Below are 15466 nucleotides of genomic sequence, written 5' to 3'. Positions count from 1 at the left end.
AAGGTCCTCTCCTGTGCTTTACATGTTGGGGTCCCGAGATACACAACTGTCCCTTTCTCTTGACTGCTTTCTGTCAGAGGTGGCGGCAGAACCTCTCACCCCTCAGGGGACCCAGCGAGCCCTAGTAGGGGCTGCACAGAGTCCCGGGAAGCAGAATCTTGGCTGGGGATGTTTGCAAACACTGGAAGTTTCTCTCCCATGACTCATGAGAAGAGAGCAGAGCCCCTCCTTCTTCCTGGAAGGCAGCAAACAGCAAGGCCAATTCCAACCCACCCCCACCCTCAAAAGTAAACAGCACTCACATCAAGGTTTCTCTTCAAAACTCAGATATTCCCCAAAGAGAACCAGGGCAACTTGAGGGAGGGGACATCTCCAGGCCGCAGAACAGCCTGGCTTCTCTGACCCAAGGAAAGGCAAGAAAAAGCCTGGGGCCTAGCCTAGCATTGACAAGCATATGGGGCATGAGGAGTGTTACAGCCCCGGCTGGACTTAAATTCACTATGTAGCCGAGGATGACCCTTAACTTCTGATTCTCCTGCTTCAATCTCCCTAGTTCTGGGGTTTCAAGCCCACACCTCGCACCTTGGGCTGGAGAGATGGATGGCTCAGTGGTTAAGAGCGCCACCTGCTCTTCCAAAGGTCCTGAGTTCAATCCCCAGCAATCACATGGTGGCTCATAACCAACTGTGATGTGATCTGATGCCCTCTTCTGGCCTGCAGATGTACATGCAGGCAGAACACTGTGTACATAATAATAAATAAATAAATCTTAAAAAAAAAAAAGCAGGCACCTCCATTCTCAATTCATACAGAGCCAGCCGGGAACCAAAGCAAGGATCTTGTGCATGCTAGGTAAGGACTTCACCAGCTGTCCCCACCCCAGCTCATCCTTTTAAAATTTTTTTGTATTTATTATTTTTGTTTGTTTGTTTTTTCCAGACAGGGTTTCTCTGTGTAGCCTTGGCTGTCCTGGACTTCCTTTGTAGAACAGGCTGGTCTCGCACTCACAGCAGTCCACCTGCCTCTGCCTCCCTGAATGCTGGGATTATGGGTGTGTGTCACTGCCTGGCTCGCTCCATCTCATCCCTTTAAGTTACTAACCTCTTAACAAAAAACCTGAGCTAGAAACCATTGGAAGAAGCCGGCCAAGGGTTTCAGTGGCACACAACATAGTTCTAGGAAATAAACACACACACAAATTCAGGCTAGTTAAGATCAAAAGCTAAAGGTAAACAGAAAGACAGAAGTTATCTTTGGCCCGGCATGGTGGCACAGGCCTTTAAGCCCAGCAATCAGTAGGCAGAGGCAGGCTGATCTCTGTGAGTTCGAGTTCAAGGCCAGCCTGGCCTACAAAGTGAGTGCAGGCCAGCCAAGTCTACACAGAGAAACCCTGTCTTGAAAAACAAAACAAGGGCTGGAGAGATGGCTCAGCAGTTAAGGGCACTAACTGCTCTTCAGGAGGTCCTGAGTTCAATTCCCAGCAACCATATGGCAGTTCAAAACTGTCTGTAACTCCAAGATCTGACACTTTCACATAGACAGACATGCAGGCAAAACATCAATGCACATAAAAATAAAGATAAATAAGTTAAACAAATAAAAACAAAACAAAATTATCTTTGACAAACTTCCCACGCATGCAGTGTGCTCAGGGGTCACTCATTGCCTCCTTAGGACCATCCATCTTTAGGACCTGCCTGTCATTGTCATTTCTATGTCCCACCCCAGAAGCTGATATCTAGTTCACTGAGAGGTTGTCATTTGTTGTCACCACAGAGCCAACTGTGGTGGTGTGGTACACACTTGTATTCACAGCATTCAGGAAGATGACACAGGATGACCGTAGTAAGTTTGAGGCCAGCCTAGGCTACACACCGAGTTCTGAGCCATCCTGGGCTACAGAAGAAGAGCCTGTTTTAAAACGAGGAGTGGGCCTGGTGCTGAAGGGACAGATGGCTCAGCGGCTAAGAGCACTCACGGCTCTTGCAGAGGGCCAGTGTTCCTCAAGGTGATTTACATCCACCTTTAACTCAGTTCCAGGGGATCGCATATGCTCTCTGGTCTCTGCAGGCACCAAGCAAGTGTGTGGTACACAGACATACATACATACAAGCAAAAACTCATACACATAAAATAAAATAAGTATTTGTTTTTTTTTTAAAGACTTATTTATCATGTACACAATGTTCTCCTGCATGTTACACCTGCAGGCCAGAAGAGGGCACCAGATCTCATTATAGATGGTTGTGAGCCACCATGTGGTTGCTGGGAATTGAACTCAGGACCTTTGGAAGAACAGCCAGTGCTCTTAACCTCAGAGCCACCTCTCCAGCTCAAAAGTAAGTATTTGTTTTAGAGAGAAAAGCTTTTCTCTAGTTTTTCCTCTATTCACCATTCATCCAAGGCTGTTACATTGTTGGGAGCACCCGATGATCATTTGTACAGATCCATTCCTCTTATCAAAAATACACTAAATCTCAGAGTGGAAAGAGAGCTAAGCATTGGGGGAAGCAATTAAAAGCAGCAACAACAGTGTCCTGTACATAGACAAACTCAAACCCTAACAAAAACAAACAAACAAACACACACACAGAGGCCAGTGACTCTGTTGGATACGACAGTGCCCAGACGGGCACACACACAGAGCTCTCTCCTGCAGCAAACAGCCATGTAATGTCCTGATCCCAACCAAGTCTGTCCCTCCTCCCAGAGCTGGCCAAGGGAGAGAGGGCCCCTTCAAACCCTGCAAAAATGCAGCTGCTGCTTCCAGGGTGAGGCATGGACAGCTGTTCCAATCACAGCTTGGGGGTGGGGGGACGGGAGAGGGGCGAGTGACATCTCCAGCGAACTGCAAGAAGAGGCCAGCGGAACGGAACGTAGGGACCTGAGCTGGCAGTTGGCCAGGACAATGGGATTAACTTCCCAAGCGCTGGCCAAAAAGGGCCCTGGGATTTTTATTTTTATTCGTTTTCCATTACAACTGCACAGCAACGCAAACAAAGCCCCAAACAAGGTGAGCTGCCATGGAGTCATTTTCCTTCGTGGGGTGGCATCTCAATGCCACACATCTTGCTGACCTTGGCTCACCCAAGGTTTAAAGTAGAGAGTTTGATTACCTCCCACTCCGGGGACAATGAGAAAGAGGCATGATGAATGCCCAGCTAGCTCCGTGTGCACACGAAAAGGGAAGTGCAGCAAGGTGCAGCAAGGAGCCCATTGTACCCAGCAACAATACCTTAATGAGAAACTGGTAGAAGTCCAAGAAAGGAGAGGCCCTACCTCCTCCAGACCCCAGATCAGGGGCCCTGGGTACGAGGAAACAGAAGAAATACAGCTGCAGACAGCTAAATGTCAACCAGAGGGCAGTAGGAAGGAGGGGAAAGGCTCTGAGCATCTAATGAGGGCAAGCCTTTTGAGGCCGCCCCCCCCCCCCCATACACAGAGCGGTGTTTGATCTTGTGATTTGCCTATTCTTCAGCTATGTGATGTAATGTAATGTCAAACTGTCACCTTTTGGAAACTAGAGAAACAAAGTAAGAGAATTGCAATCATTGGATATTGACTGTATGGTCCTCAGGGAAGCTACTTAAACGCATGCACACCAAATAAATAATTAAAAATAGCCAGGTGTGGTGGCACATGCCTTTAATCCCAGCCCTCGGGAGGCAGAGGCAGGTGATCGCGGTGAGTTCGAGGCCAGTCTAGTCTACAAAGCAAGTCTAGGACAACCAAGGCTACACAGAGAAACCCTGTCTCAAAAAAACAAAACCAAAAAACCATACATGCTGGGTGTTGTAGGCTCAATTTTCTTAGCAAATATATTTTATTATGAACTTACTAACCAAGAGTACCTCACGTATAACCCGACTAACCTAAACAATAGGAAAAGAAGATTAAAGACTACAATAACAAAACCGTAAGGATATCAGTTCCGAGGAACGATTCTCCTGGCATAATCAGCAAGATTTCTTCTGCTGGAACCTGGAACAACTAGTCCCTGGAATCTCAGCTGGAGCCTGGAGCCCAGAGCCCCAAGCCTTCCCTCAAGCGGATCTCTCTGGAGAGTCTTGAAGTGGAGTGCTGAACAGTCAAAACTATCCCAAGTCTCCAAAGGCCACGCCTCCCGTTTTTGGCTCAAATTTATATCTCCTCTCAGAATTTGTTCAAAGATGTTTTCCAGCTGGTTAACAACCAATCTCCCCCACATGGTGGTTCGGCTTCTAAGGGGATAAACATCACCTGCTCTCTCACAAGTCTTTTTCTCATCCCCCCACTTGTGATTGAAACCAAAACATGTTTATCTCTCTTTCATCTCCCCCTTTCTATTAAATAAAATAAGCTGTATACAACAAAATAATCATAAGAATTATCCAGTAAGAGCCGGGCGTGGTGGCGCACGCCTTTAATCCCAGCACTCGGGAGGCAGAGGCAGGCAGATCGCTGTGAGTTCGAGGCCAGCCTGGTCTACAAAGTGAGTCCAGGATGGCCAAGGCTACACAGAGAAACCCTGCCTCGAAAAAAACCAAAAAAAAAAAAAAAAAAAAAAAAAAAAAAAAAAAACCAAGAATTACCCAGTAAGTCACATTTACAAGGACCACTCCATTTGTAGCTAATACTTTTTAAGCAATTATTTCTTATACTATGCTACTGATTCTTATCCTAATGTCTAAAGTTTTTTGTTTGTTTGTTTTTGTTTTGTTTTGTTTTGTTTACTAAACTTATATTAATTCTGTGGCTATCTAGCCTTCAACCCCATCAGAGACCCCAGAAGGAAAAACTATCTAATATGAAGGAAGTGCAGGCAAGCAACTTCCAAAAGTATTGACAGGACAGATAGCTGACTGTCTGGACAATCACAAGTTCCTCTCCATTGTCAGGGCATCTATTCTTCAGGCAGCAGGCCCCAGGCATCTGACAGACTGCTTCTGGACTGTCATAAGTTTCTCTCCATCATAGGTGCATCCTGCCTTTAGGGCGTGGTGGCTCATGCCTTTAATCCCAGCACTTGGGAGGCAGAGGCAGGAGGATCGCTGTGAGTTCCAGGCCAGCCTGGTCTACAAAGTGAGTCCAGGATAGCCAAGACAGCATAGAAAAACCCTGTCTTGAAAAACCAAAAAAAAAAAAAAAAAAAAAACCAAAAACCAAAAACCAAAAAACCATACATACATACGTACTGAGAGGCTGATGGGCTGGAGAGGTGGCTCAGCTGTTAAAGGCTCACAACCAAAAACATAAGAGAGGCTGGGGTACGGCCTCTGGTTTCTATCCTCAGCACTTACGCATCTTCACATTTTCCCTGGTAAGCTATGGAAGCTCCTGGTGTTTTTTACTTACCCACACATTTGTGGATGGGCACTTACATGGCTTCTCCCTCGGAGCTACTGTGAACAGTGCTGTAATAAAGATGGTACAGACACCTCTCCAAGACAGCTTACAATTCTCTTGGGGTCTCCACCCAGGCATGCAGTAACAGTAACGGGACTGCTAGATATGTTTCGTGTGTGTGTGTGTGTGTGTGTGTGTGTGTGTGTGTGTGTGTGTGTATTTAATATTTGTCAAATCTTGTTGGTCACAAATTAGACAAGCGTTCTACCACTGGGCTACAGCCCAAGGCTTTTATGATGTTCTGAGACAGGGAGGGCCTCACAAAGTTGCCCAGGCTAACCTTGAACTTGTGATCCTCCTGTCTCAGTTGGCAATATAGGCCTAAGCCACCAGGCTGATATTTCTTTCTTAATTTTCAATGCTGTGCCCCACCCTTTGCTATAAGCCTTGCCCCTAACCTTTACCCCCACCACCTGGGTGAGCCCATCCTCCCTGCTATTCAACTGTGACCCCTTAGGGTGTCCTGAGCCTGGCAGCCCCACTCTGCTCTGCACATCCCTCAGGCCCCCCAGGGTGTTTCCAGATAGAGCCTGGCTGAGGCTCAGGATGGAATGTCTACTACCTGAATCCTCTACCATCCTGCTAGCTGTTGTCAACTCCCCAAAACTGGGAGGTATTGCCACTTTCCCCACGTATTTTCCTCTTCTTTCTCCTCAGGAGAGAAGCTTGACTGTCAGGAGGAGCTGTCGGCCTCATTCTGTCACTCCGTTCTTGGGGTGAACTGGCTCTGTGGGGAGCATGTGCATAGAATTTAGATATTTTCTTTTCTTTTCTTTCCTTCTTTCTTTTTTTTCTTCCTTCCTTCCTTTCTTTCTATTTTGTTTTTTCGAGACAGGATTTCTCTGTGTAGCCTTGGCTATCCTGGACTCCCTTTGTAGACCAGGCTAGCCTCCAATTCATAGAGACACACCTGCCTCTGCCTCCCTGAGTGCTGGGGTTACAGGCATGCGCCACCACAACCAGCCTAGGACCTCGATCTTTTATGGGAACTTTTTCTTTGTTTGTTTTGTTTTGAGACAGGGTTTCTCTGTGTAGCCTTGGCTGTCCTGGACTCACTTTGTAGATCAGGCTGGCCTCGAACTCACAGAGATCTGCCTGTCTCTCCCGATGCTGGCAGCCCCACTCTGCTCCACAAGTGGCATTTTGTTTTTTGTTTGCTTGCTTGCTTTGTCTGGAGCCGCAGGGGCACCCGTGACCCTAAGAGTTGGTCGGTGCCTCTCTTGTCCAGGGAAAGGTCTCAACAGTGTCACTCATGCTCCAAGTCACAGGAGAGGGCCACACCTTCCCTTTGTGTGTCACATCTGACCAGAAAGGTGGAGACCCCTTTGCTTTCCAGTGTCCCCACTGACAGACAAGTTGGCTCATTGCTAGTCCTGGGCTGGTCCTACGAGGCTCAGGCCAATGCCTGTTGAAGCTTTAGCCCCCACCTCACTCATCCCCTTAACCCAGGAATTAGATCTCCAGGGTCCACAAGGGCTTACAGAAATGGACTCTGCCGGTGTGGGCGGAGCCACAACGACTTTCAGCCAATGCTCTTCTTCGCCCACAACTTTACCTTGAGGTTTCAGTGATGGATAGAATGAAATAGAAGGAGAGAAAGGACAGTCTACAAACCTCAGTCTTCCTTTCAGCCTAAAGATTCTCAGGTTGGTTGACGCTGTGTCTGCTGGAAGCAAGGGCAGGCAGGGACCTGTCAACACACTGACCTGTCCTGAATTAGCCTTGGGAAAATGAGGTTTCGCCCCAAAAGAAATCCATGACAAAGCCATTTTTTTTTTCACCCTGGCTCCTAAGCTTAAGGCAAACTCTGTTGAAGTTTGTCGCCCTCTATTATTTTAAAGCTGCATCTCTCGTAGCTCAGAGTGACCTTGAAATTCAGATTCTACAGCTTGTACCTCCAGATTGCTGGGGTGACACTTATTGACTCTGGGCATGTATGTGTGGTGATGGGAGGGGAGGGGACACTCAAGCCTACCTCTGGGGATGCCAGGCATGCTCTCTGTGGGCCATTTTGACCCACAGTCCCAGCCCCAGTTGGACGTGACTCGAACATGTCTTTGAGCCCTTTTATGTTCTGTCTTCCGGCCCCTGGCTTGTAACTGAGCTTCCTCGGGGTCTGCATTTGCCTCACTTGTTTTGCCCTACCAACTTTCTTTCCTTTTTTTCCCCCTCTTGAGACAGGGTAGCTTTGTGTAGCTGGCTCTGTAGACCAGGCTGGCCTCAAACTCACAGAGCTCCACCTGCCTCTGCCTCCTGAGTGCTGGGACGAAAAGCGTGCGTCACCACCACCACCCAACTCCAACTTTCTTTCTGTAAGAATTTCCTTTCTTCTTCCTCTCTCCTCCCTTCGAAGACTTCCATAGTCCATGTCAGCTGCAAACAGCAGCTCTGTTGCTGCTGTGCGGGGGCTTTGTAAGATGACCAGTGTCTGTAAGCACTTGGCTTTTAAGGAGTTTGTAATGTGACATATCAAGCCAAGGCTTTCCTGTAGAAGAAATTTCACCTGTGGTACAGCTTCTGGAAGCTTCCAGGCTGGCAGATGGGACCTTCCCAGACAACCTCCACAGCTGGATACGCCAATTGTTTGCCAGAACTCCTGGTCTCTCATCTCCTGCTGGCCCAGTAGGTTCCAGCCCATCTCAGGCACTTGTACCTGTGTTCTTTAGTAGCCGGAAGGATGCTGACCGACCGTGGCTGCTGCATTTCCACCTTTGGGCCTCTGTTGCTGGTCTTGTGAGGACATCTGTCCCATGTGTCCCCTTCACCTCTTACGTCCTTACCTCCAGGCTCCAGCTGCAGGAGCTACGGCTCTGGGAGGCCTTTCAACCCCTTTGGGTCAGCTGGAGTTCCCTGTCTGCATCAATAAGGCATCACTCGTTTGCCCCTTTGTCCAGCTTTGTCCTGCGTGGCTTAGAATGTGGTTTCTTTTTTTTTTTTTTTTTTTTTTTTTTTTTTTTTTTGGTTTTTCGAGACAGGGTTTCTCTGTGTAGCCTTGGCCATCCTGGACTCACTTTGTAGACCAGGCTGGCCTCGAACTCACAGCGATCCGCCTGCCTCTGCCTCCCGAGTGCTGGGATTAAAGGCGTGCGCCACCACGCCCGGCCCTAGAATGTGGTTTCTAAGCCTTTGTTTCCCTTTTGTGCAGCCATGATTTTGCCAGAGAACCGATGCTTGATGCTGCCGATGCTGTGTGACCATGACAGTGCCACCGTGAGCTTCCTGAGCCATGCTATAGTTCCTGTCCCTCTCCAGCTGACATTTTTCATGGCAATGTAACATCCCCCAGCCTCTGCGTCTTCTGAAGCTGGGACGTGCAGGGACCCTACCTAAGAGACTGCGCAGATGTATCATGGAGGTCATATTGTCCAATCCTGAGGTGATGCAGGCAGGACTGGGTGACTGAGCATAGGAGCCACACCACAGGGACAATGCCAGACATGCTGCTGGAGCCTGGAGGGGGAAGATTCCTGCTTATGTTCTTCTGGAACCCTGAGAATGCCAGCACCTGTCTCACCCAGCTCTGGGTGGCATCTTCTGTACCCACTGTGCTCCAGCCAGCGGGAGGGGCTCACACACCCAGGGGAGAGGATGGCACATGCCCATCGAGTGCCAAGGATGGCAGGCCTCTTTGGAGATCAGGAGGGCCCAGCAGAATCTCAGTTGGGAGGCCGGGCAGCTGAGGCCACAGGCTCATGAGAAACGGAGGTCCTTTCTTTGGCCCCATTGCTCTCTCACCTCCCCAGAGAGCGAGAGGAATTTAAATTTCCTGGGAAGAGAAAGCCAGGGGCACGGGCCTGCTGGCTCTGGCCTGGTTACTTCCTGTAGTGGCAGATTCTCCCTGTAGGATGGCCTGGGATGGCAGATTAGGTTGATGAGGAAACCTTGCACTCTGACCTTTTTGTCTCTAAGGTGTGGCAATGTGGCAGGAGTTCCAAAGTGAGGCAGGTGTGACAGGGGAGGGTTGGGGTGGGGTGAGGGTGGGCAGGTGGGGGTGGGGAGGGGAAATAGGAGTCTAAACAGCAGGTCCAGCACAGTTCTGCAGGGTATATCGAATGTGAAAACAGATTATTCTCACAGAGGCCTCCCTAGAGTAACTGGGTGCAGACTGAAGGAAGGGGGGTGGCCCAGCAGGAGTGGCCAGGCTGCCCTGTGGCGAGTTCTCGGGGATAGATGACTCTGACTAATAAACATGCAAAGGCAAGTTCAGCTTCCCCGGAGATCAAGGAGAACACAGTCACATCAGAGGGAGGGAAGTGCCATCAAGTGGGATTGCTCTTACAGGGGACCGTCTCCTCCGTGTGAGTGAGAGTGTAGGCTGGCTTTCTGGGAAGTCACTTGGGAATACGCTGATAAAGGGACGATTCAGCCACCTCACTTCTAGGAAATGAGAGGTGGTTCAAAGCTAAGATGATCATAATAGTGGGGAGAAAGGCATAAATAAATGTCCAACAAAAGAATTACCCTTCACAACAAATTCATAGAGAGTTTTACTTAGATGTCAAAGAAGGCCACCAGAAGCTGGAGGCACGGCCCCATGGTACAGCTCTTTTTGACTGGTTGTTTTTTGAGACAGGATTTCTCTGTGTAGCCTTGGCTGTCCTGGACTCGCTTTGTAGACCAGGCTGGCCTCAAACTCACAGTGATCCGCCTGCCTCTGCCTCCCGAGTGAGTGCTGGGATGACAGGTGTGTGCCTGCCACCACACTGGGCCATGGTACAGCTCTTATCTGACACCCTTGAGGTCCTGGGTTCTATTCCTAGCATAGGGGGAAAGCAAAACAAAACAAAAAAGCCATTGGTACATAGATGAGAATAAAAAAAAAAAAAAAGAAAGAAAGTTTATGCCCATGTTGCAGGACCCTAGGGACCGAGGACAAATTCTTTCACCTCATTGGGCCTCACCATCCTTTAATATGAGTCACTACAAGAATTAATGTCACACGGTACCGAACATTCTTCGAGTCCCTAATTTCTGAGACTGGATCCTGTGAGCAACGGTTATCTCAGTACTGACACGCCTTCTAAAATAAGGGACAAACCCAAATTATGTTCTTTTAGAAATTATCTCCAGGGCCTGGCAAAGTGGACCATCGGGGAAAGGTGCTTGCCACGGAGCTTGAGCCTGACTTTGATACCCTGGACCCTCACGCCCCATCCGCCCCCAAATCAATGTAAAAAAAAATTAGGGAGAGATATTTCTGAAGAAATGTTGGTGAGCTGAAACAGTAAGGCAGTAAGGTTACATAGGAAAGGAGTACGTAGCCAATGTGTGTGTCCGAGCCCACTTTCCAACAAGCATATACAGGCATTTCACAGCTAAAGGCCCAGTCTCAGAACATTAAGAGTCTAGGCCGTGGATCAGTCAGCTTTTCTCCCCCCCTTTATAGTTTAGTGTATTTGAAACAGTTTTCTTTAAAAAATAAAAAAGCTAGGCGGTGGTGGCCCACGCACACCTGTAATCCCAGCGCTTGGGAGGCAGAGGCAGGCAGATCTCTGTGAATTGGAGGCCGGCCTGGTCTACAAAGCGAGTCCAGGACACTCAGGGCTACACAGAGAAATCCTGTCTTGACCTCTCTCCCCATCCCCCACCCCCCCTCCAAAATCCAAAAGACCTGGTGTGAGGGGACCGCACCCAGTGAACTGTGCGTGCCCTCCTGCTGTGAACAGAGAGACCCATCACCCCTGAGGGGCCAGGGTGTCCTGTGAAATATACAGACCAGGGGCAGATCAGCTCACAGGGTTCGCTGGCCTCAGTAGACCTTTCCCTGGGTGGGCGCAATGCCACTGGAACTTATCTCCAGGAGATAGTGGACAAGCACTTTACCACAGAGAGGTGGGCCAGGCAGGCTCAATCTAGGGAAAGGAGGCTCAGGACACATTCCGTCATGGAATTTCACACTCCTCCACCTCCCTGGCTCTTCTTTTTCTCTAGCCCCTAAACAGAAATATATTTAGCAACCCTATCTAAACCCTCTCCTTTCCCTTAATTTGATTAAGGAGCTGAGGGAACAGAGCCCCGCGATGGCTGGGGGTGGGATGGGGGGTCAGGAGCGGGCAGCTGAGCTGTGGAGAGTGATTAGGGGAGCTGAAATGCCCATCTCCGGCAGGTGAGGCTTAAGTGTGGACAGCCCCAGTGCCTCCTGGCACTCCATAAAGAGGCACAGGGGACCAAGGGAGGGAACAGTTTATCAGGAAATGCTCTCCTCTGGGAGAATGTGAACCGATCCAGAGAGGGTCAAGCTTCAGGAGTAAGTGAGACAACGGAGCCCTGGCTAACAAAGGGCACGCTAGCTCCTTTCCTGGTGTCTGCCTTCCTGCAGCCTCTGTCTTCAAGGCCTCCCAGAGGCTGGACCTTTTCAAGTCTTGCTATGAGTTTGGGGACTTTAATGGCTATTAATCCATCCATTCATCTATCTATCTATCTATCTATCTATCTATCTATCCATCCATCCATCTGTCTGCCTACCTGTCTGTCCATTCGTCTGACTGTCTGTCTATCTGTGGTGCTGAGATGGGATTCAGAGCCTCACGCATTGTAGGCCAGTGCTCTACTGCTGAGCCCCAACCATATATATATATATATATATATATATATATATATATATATATATATATATAAACTTTATTTATTTATAGACAGTATCTTCTGTTGGCCTCCATCTTGACATGTAGCTGAGAATGACCTTGAACTCCTCATCTTCCTGCCCTTCTCCTGAGTGGTAGGATTCTGGGCGTGGGCTACCACATCCAGTTTTTGTAGTGGTGGGTATCAAACGCAGGACTTTGACATTTTTTAAAATTACATTCACTCGCGTGTGTGTTTATGTACACGATTGTGCCACGCTACCTGAGTGGAGGTTGGAAGGCAACTTTAATTTGGGAGTTGGTTTCTCTCCCGCTGCAGAGGTCCTGGGTACTGAACTCAGGCCATGGCGCTCAGTGGCATGCGCCATTACCTTCTGAGCCAGGGGTCCCCAACCTCCCTAACGCTGCAACCCTTTAATGCAGCTCCTCATGTCAGGGTGACCTCCCTTTGTAACTGTGATTTTGCTACTGTTATGAATCGTAATGTAACATCTGATTTGCAGGACGTGTGATAGGCGGCCCCTGCGAAAGGTCCTTCCTCCCCAAAGGGGCCATGATGAAAATGTTACCCTCCTAAGAAAACAGATGCAGTCATCACTGGCCCAGCCCTACGTGCCAGGCTCTATACGCCATCTCAACGGGGATTGGTGACGCATGCCTTTAATGCCAGCACACGGGAAATGGATCTCTGTGAGTTCAAGGCCAGTGTGGTCTACATAATGAGTTCCCGGACAGCCAGACTCTATAGTGAAACCCTGTCTCAAGCAAATGTCCTTTCATTATTGCCCCTATAAACCAGGTGCTACTAACAGCCTCGTTTCTTTTTTTCTTTGTGTCTTTTTTCTCTCCCTTCCTTTCATTTCTTTATATCTATTTATTTATTTACATTCTTAGCTTTACTTTATATATATGGGTACTTTGCTTGCCTCAATGTCTGGGCACCACATGTGTGCAGAGCTGGTGGAGGTCAGAAGAGGGCATTGGGCTGGGCAGTGGTGGCGCACGCCTATAATCCCAGCACTCGGGAGGCAGAGGCAGGTAGATTGCTGTGATTTTGAGGCCAGCCTGGTCTACACAGCCAGTCCAGGACAGCCAAGGCTACACAGAGAGACCCTGTCTCGAAAGGCCATTGGATCCCTTGTTCCTGTAGTTACAAATGGTTGTGAGCCACCATGTGGGTGCTGGGAATTGAACCTAGGAGCCATTTCTCAAGCCCTCTTCTTCTCCACCCTCTCCTCCTCCTCTTCTTTTAATCTTTCTTTCTTTCTCTGTCTCTGTCTCTGTCTCTCTCTCTCTCTTTTTCCCCCCCCTTGAGACAGGGTTTCTTTGTATAGCCTTGGCTGTCCTGGACTCACTTTGTAGACCAGGCTGGCCTTGAACTCACAGCGATCCACCTGACTCTGCCTCCTGAGTGCTGGGATTACAGGCATGCACCACCACCACCCGGCCCATTAATATTTCTTTCTTGTGGGTGTGTTTGGGTGTGCCTTTGCCACAGTGCATGAATGGAAATAAGAAGCTTTTGTGGGTCCGTGTTCTCCTTCCAACACGTGGGCTTGGGGGATCAAATCCAAGCAGTCATGCTTGGCTGCAGGTGTCTTGACCTGTGGAGCATCTTGCTGGCCTCTTCCTAATCCGTGCCACAGTAAGGACTCACTGTGTATGCTCTAGCTCAGGCTGGCCTTGAACTCATGGCCTTTCGTCCTCATCGTTCACAGTACTGGGTTTCCAGGCCTCAGTAACCCTCTTTCGTAGATCTGCAACTAGTCTAGAAGTTGCAGGTGGCAGTGGAGGGAGGGCAGGGGTGCGTGGTGGTGTCTGGAAGAGGTTGGGGCCTCTGTTTTATACTGTTTCTCCCAGCAGTCTGTCCTCAAGGACAGGGACTTCACCTTGTCTACCCTGGATTTCCACATCCAAACACAACGCCTGGAACAAAGACGATGTTTCCTGCAGGCACGAGTGGTGTCCGATAAATTTGGCTAAGCAACTGAGGCCAGCTCAGGGAGGATCAGATGAGGAACATTTGTCTAGAGATCTCAGGTTCAACCTGTCATGTTGCTGGGCTTCAAAAAAAAAAAAAAAAAATTTCTGCTGGCAATGGGGATTCCTGCAGGAGGTGTCAAAGGTGACCAAGACCTTGAAAACGGGAGAGTCCTGGGAGGGGCTCCGACTCCCCCTTGGGGTGTTGGATTCAGACCAAGTGGCAACTAGAGGGTTGCCTGACACACATTCCCCAAGTGTTTTTCCATTTACACGGACTTCTCAAGGTCATACCCCAAAAGTCCTGGGGTTAACAGCGCAGATGGGTGGGTGGGAAGAGAGCCCCGCCCCCCCCACAGTCTCCAGAGGCTGGCAAAGAGGGGGCGAGGTTAGTGTTTGACGCGCACCCTCACAGATCTGGTCTCTCAGGAAAGAGGACTAAAGCTTTTCCAGGAAGACGCCTCAGGCTTCAGCATGCCTCCCGTGATTAATAACCACCTCACGGCCTCACCTTGCTGTCTACTGCGGCTTTTGGGTGGAGAGCCTATGTAGCCCACAAGGAAAAGCTACAAAAGGCAGAGAACACAGACAGGCCCCGAGATCCTGGGCCGAGTCCAGGGCTTCCTGGCCTGCAGTGAGCGAACTGCAGACTTTTTTCTTTTTCTCTAAAGAGTCCCCGGTGTCTTTCTGTGAGCTGCTTATTAACCAGAGGACATCAGGGACAGGAGAGCTGGGGCCCGTGGCCAGTGAGTAGAACTCAGGAGCAGTGTGGCCAAGGCTGACAGGCCAGCTAGGAATTAGACTGTTGGCTTGTAGCTCCTGGGGACAGCCTGGGGAACCAGGAGCCTCCGTCAGCATTGCATGCCCATAGAAGGGACGAGAACACACCGTAAGTGGCTCTGGGGCAGCTGGTGGCACACTCGGCTGGCAGGGATGAGGTACTGGACTGAAATTTCCCTTTCAGAGCTGCACATGAAGGACGCTCTTCCCCATCTGTAGAAACGCCTCTGCAGTCCTCCTCCTCCTCCTCCTCCTCCTCTAGGAGCCAGTTAAAGAAAAGGCCCTAAACACAAATGCTCCAAGCCCAGGCCTCCTCTCTTCCTGCTCCATGGGCAAGCTGCTGCAGCCATCCCAGTGTACAGAATAAGTGCTTCAGCCAGCTGGCTCCTGGGGAGGGGCTTGGGGGGGAGGGTCACGGCAGGGATGCAGAGCACCCCTGTACCTGAGGTGATGTGGCCACCGAAAGGCGTTTGTGTCCACAGAAACATGCATTAGCCAGGCTTCCGCTGGGTCTTGGGTTTCTGGCTGGTACTGGTTGCGGTCACAGGAGACGGGGTGGGAAACGGTCCCCATTTGGCTTCTCTCCACAAGGAGGGGAGCTAGAGGAAGAGAGTGCTGGTACCAGTGCCTTGAAAATGATGACGTCAACACTGCCCCAGCCTTCAGCCCGTGGAGCCCACGGGGACCAGAGGAATGAAACTGTCCTGACTTACCCTCTCCCCTCTACGCTCTGCAAA

This window comes from Acomys russatus, chromosome 19 (genome assembly GCF_903995435.1).
Source record: "Acomys russatus chromosome 19, mAcoRus1.1, whole genome shotgun sequence".
Lineage (NCBI taxonomy): Eukaryota > Metazoa > Chordata > Mammalia > Rodentia > Muridae > Acomys > Acomys russatus.
This window is presented reverse-complemented; position numbering follows the sequence as displayed.